At 34.7% G+C, this 5,351-nt stretch overlaps 1 pseudogene; it reads left to right on the forward strand.

The window, feature by feature from the left end:
• The first annotated feature begins 655 nt into the window (after positions 1–655).
• LOC111897463 (eukaryotic peptide chain release factor subunit 1-3-like) lies at positions 656–2,030 on the forward strand (annotated as a pseudogene).
• The last annotated feature ends 3,321 nt before the right edge of the window (positions 2,031–5,351 follow it).

Below are 5,351 nucleotides of genomic sequence, written 5' to 3' on the forward strand. Positions count from 1 at the left end.
CGAATCTATTATTATAACATTGAAACGCTCATTCATTTCATTTCAACAACCTCACAATCAATCCAACACAAACGTATGGCAAGCATCATGATGTAGGTTCCCTTGCTACTAAATGATCATAAGCATAAGGGTCGGTCCGTTGATTTAAAGGGCTTGTGTAACGTCTCAAAAATACTGAGTAAAATTTTATTTTTTAAATAAGTCAAACCATTCATTCATTAATCTCAAAAACAATCAGAATAAAAGCATTCTCATGACCATATAAACATATAACCTTACTTGAACATGCAATAGTAACAAAAACTATAGCATACCATATAGTCATCGAGCCCCGCCCGACATCGGGCCTCGCCCGGTAAGCATAAAAACAGATACTAATAACTAGCATACAATATATCCATAAAGCCCTGCCTGTCTTCAGGCCTTGCCCGATAAGCATACCATCATACAATACATGCAAGAGTCACGTTGACATCTAACATCCTAACATATTAAGCATCCTTGAAGTTGAAGTGTTCTAAACAATAATTGAAGTTGAAGTGTTCATCATCATCATTGAAGGTACCTTTCAGCCCACATTCTTTTTGGTAATTGCGTCATCTTCTCCATTTGTTATATTTGTCACTGCTATTGGCAGGAAGGAAAACTAAGTTCAATGGCAGCGGATGACTCTGATAACAACGTTGAGATATGGAAGGTTAAGAAGCTTATAAAGGCACGGGAAGCTGCAAGAGGCAACGGAACCAGCATGATATATTTGATTATACCTCCATGTGATCAAATTTCTCGAGTAACGAAGATGCTTGGTGATGAATTTGGAACTGCCTCAAACATTAAGAGCAGAGTGAATCGTCAATCTGTGTTAGGTGCTATAACATCTGCCCAGCAGAGGCTCAAGCTCTACAACAAGATAGCACCTAATGGACTCGTCCTCTACACAGGAACGATAGTAACAAGTGATGAGAAAGAGAAAAAAGTTACATTTGACTTTGAGCCTTTCAAACCTATAAACTCATCTCTATATCTCTGTGATAACAAATTCCACACAGAAGCTCTTAAACAACTGTTGGAATCGGATGACAAGTTTGGTTTCATTGTGATCGATGGTAATGGTACCCTCTTTGGGACAGTAAGTGGTTATACTAAGGAGGTTCTACACAAGTATACTGTTGAGTTGCCAAAGAAACATGGAGGAGGAGGTCAATCAGCTTTGAGATTTGATCGTATTCGTATGGAGAAACGTCACAACTATGTAAGGAAGACAGCAGAGCTTGCAACACAGTTTTCTATCAATCCTGCTACTAATCAGACTAATGTTTCGGGACTTATACTTGCTGGATGCGCTGATTTCAAGACTGAGCTCAGTCAATCTGATTTGTTTGACCCTCGTCTTCAGGAGAAAATCTTGAATGTTGTAGATGTCTCTTATGGGGGTGAGAATGGTTTGAATCAAGCTATTAAGTTGTCCTCTGAGATTCTTTGCCAATGTGAAGTTCATTCAGGAGAAGCGTTTGATTGGGAAGTATTTTGAGGAGATAAATCAGGATATGGGGAAGTACGTCGTTGGTATTGATGACACTTTGGAAGCTTTACACATGGGTGCTGTGAAAACACTGCTTATTTGGGAAAATCTTGAAATTAACCACTATGTTTTAAGAAACAATGCTTCTGGTGAAATTATTATAAAGTATTTAAACTAGGAACAGGAGACTGATGAGAGTAATTTTAGGGATTCAGTCAGTGATACTGAACTTGTAGTTGAGGAAAATACGTCTCTGATTGAGTGGTTTGTTAATGAGTACAAAAGATTTGGCTGCAAGCTTGAGTTTCTCACAAACAAATCTCAAGAGGGGTTAAATATTTGTAGAGGTCTTGGTGGGATTGGTGGCATTCTTCATTACCAGCTTCATATTCATTCATTTGATGAGCTGTCCGATGATGCAGAAAATAATGATATCCAAAGTTTTGATGAAGGGAAAAGTTATGATACTGAGAATCATTATGATGGGGAAAATTATAATGCGGAATAGCAATCAACTACTTGTCAAATGCCCATACAGGGGGATGGGATCAAGAGCCAGAATCTTTTTCAAGCTTCTATTCAGGTGCCTTGCATTATTACTCCTTCAAGGAATCACTACAAAGGTCAGATGTTTTTTCCATGCTAGTATGGTGTTGATTACTACTTCAAGAATAGAATTACAAAGATACAAGTAGATCTTAGATTCTTAGCTATTTGAAACGATGTATATACACGGTTATAACAATTGTTGCAAATTTTTAGGGGTTCAGAATTTAGTTGTTACAAGTTCATATGCATATAGTATGCAAAGTAATCTCCTTTCCACGAACCTTACTCTCGTCCCCTAAAAATTGCAGCTTTAGAAGCTTTAGGGTTCACCAACGGGTTAATGTGGAAAGAAATACTTGCAGTATTTAAATGTAGACAATTGGAAAGAAATACTTTATATTGCATTCATTCTGTTTTTTTCTTACTATGAACCATGGGCGGATCCACAATAGATCCCGGTCCCTGGATACCCCTAAAAAAAAAATTCGGTAGTATAATTTTATTAGAAAAAATTCGTTTTATGTAGTGTACACATACATAATCTTAATATGTTTGGCGAGATACTAACATAAGATGTAATTGGTTCAGATGGTTAAAGCGTTAATGGATGTTATTAGAGTTTTCAAGTTCAAATCTTCTTGCAAACATTTATTTTCTTTTATTTTCGTAGTTCTTTTTATATATACAGATTATGCCTATTATATTATGATGTTGTGAAAATTCAGCATAAGTATTGAGTTGTTGAGGTGGTAAAGTGTTGAATTTTTAAGTTTGAGGTCTCTATTTTGAATCTTGGCTGTTACATTGGTGTATTTTATTTTGTTTATCAGTTTTTCAGCTTGTTTTTTATAATTTTAAAATTGTTGCACATCGGCCATAACATGAAGCATAGCTCATATACATCTGTTATATAAGCAACACAAGTTTCTTAACTCTCAACAAGTTCAACTTTTGAATGGGTTTGGGTTTAAACCCGAAATCGAGTTTTAACCGAACCCGGTTTGGGATACCTTTTTACTTTGAACCTGGCTCCGCCACTGCTATGAACGCAAAGAATCTTCTAGACTCTAGTTTCGACTAATTTAACATATGTGGCTTTATGTTTCCTGTACTAGAATTGCAACTTGAATGTATATTGGGCGATGTAAGTCAAAAGTTCCAAGTTGCATACTATATATGTTATAATTATTTTCACTTAATCGCAACACTTGTTGATAAAAGAAAGTTTCATTAGTAAAGATGGTGATCATGACCATGTTTCTTTTTTTTTTTTTTTTTATGTTGCAAGTAGTTTTCGTAATAATTAACTTTCTTAATTGCTGGCATTATTAGTTTTTGTATAACCTTTCCCATTCTATGCTTATTGCTATTGGCAGGCTATTTAAGTAGGATGGCTGCTGATGCCTATGAAACTGATAAGAACACGGGAACTGGTGATTTCACGACTCAACTCAGTCAATCTGATTTGTTTGACCTTGAGCTCAAAATCTTGGATGTTGTTGTTGATGGGAGTGAAAATGGTTTCAATCAGTCAATCTGATAGCGAATAGCAATCAACCATTTTTCAAGTGCCTTGCATATATTATTCCCTAGCTGTTCTCGGAATACTTACAAAGGTCAGTTCTATTTTTCCTATAAAATGGGTCTGTTTGCATGGTTTATCACTATTTTAGGCTTTACATATTTTTAAAGAGTTGTTACATATTTGTATTGATTATAACAGTTGTTTCAAATCAGTAAATCAGATATTACCAATTTATGTAAATACTTAAACTGGTTCCTCCGAACTATATTCTCATCCCCTTAAAATTTGAAACAATTGTTTATGTGGCACAACTTTAGGAGCTTTATGCTCCAGCAACTCCTCAAAGTGTTTCTTACTTTTCATTTCTTAAAAATCTTTTTCCCAAGATAACACTTTCAAAAAGAATCTTGTATGGCCCTTAAAATCACATGCTAAATAGTTAAAGTTGCATTTTCATTAGACATGCCAAGTAATTATTGTCATGCAAGTTAATTTTTTATGTAAATAAAACTGAAAAAATTAAGTTGAGGGATTTCAAATACTTGATAGGTTTATTAGAGCATTAAACCTTTATCAAACATTCAAACTTGAGACATTTTTAGCTATTTAACTATTTGTCCTAATGACTTTTTTTTTTCAATATTCAGATAGTTGGAACTTAATGGTAAGAGATGGTGCCACCCTCAAGATGTTGCGTGAGATCAATTTCTTTCATTCTCTTTTGATCATAAGACCCTAAAGATTATGCTAAAGGTTTTATAGAGTAATATTTTATTGCTATAATGTTGCTCTTCTGAAGGTAGAAATTAGATGTTTGATTGTTGTCTTTCTTTTCATACCAATCAACTATGGTGAGACTCCATCAGATTTCCTTGGAGCTTTTAATATTCATGTTACTTTTTTTTTTTTTTATTTTTTATTTTTTTTTATTATGTTTTTCAATGACCAGTTGTTGCTAGCAATTGATATAATCATACATTATTAGTGCAGAATTTAGTTTTTAACACAAATAAAAATTTCCAAAATTTGTCAATCCAAAATGAAAAAAATAATCTAATAGATTACGTATAAAATCTTGTTTTACAAGTTCAATCATAAATATAGTAAACATATATCTAAGAGTGTACTCTACAAAATAAGCTTTAACAATGTGGTGAAACCACAAAAAAAATAAACATAAGTATTTCGGCAAATATGAAAACAACAAACAAAATAAACTAGGTTGTGTTAGGTGGATTAAACCAATTTGACTTTGTATTCACTTTAGTCTTCGTCATATGCTTAAATGTGTTGTACGCTACTGATGTTCTTGACTCTCGTTTTGATCTGTGAGTTCTTGCGTTCCATTTGCTTTTCAACATATCTTACTAATCTATTAGAAGTATTTGTTAACATGAACTGGTAAGTCGATTTTATATAATGGACTAAAACCTTGTATTAAGAACTTTTGGACGTGTAAAGTCATAAAGTTGGAGACTTTATGACTCTAGGGTGCATTTGGACCACATATCTATAGTTTGGGTTTAAGTGCTTAAGCCTAGCACATAATGAGACTTTTGGATCTGCGAGGGTATGCCCCGTGTAAGGGGGTGTACACCCCGCGTAATCGTTCAACCACCCCGATGTGGGTTAATGCGAGGCTCGGTGTACACCCCGTGTACCGTAGGAGTACGCCTCGCGTACGACCGTCTGTTGGATTTTGGAATTTAGGCTTCAGGTTTTGGGCCACCTTTTGGGCTTGACTGCTTGGGACTT

This window comes from Lactuca sativa, chromosome 2, assembly GCF_002870075.4.
Source record: "Lactuca sativa cultivar Salinas chromosome 2, Lsat_Salinas_v11, whole genome shotgun sequence".
Taxonomy (NCBI): domain Eukaryota; kingdom Viridiplantae; phylum Streptophyta; class Magnoliopsida; order Asterales; family Asteraceae; genus Lactuca; species Lactuca sativa.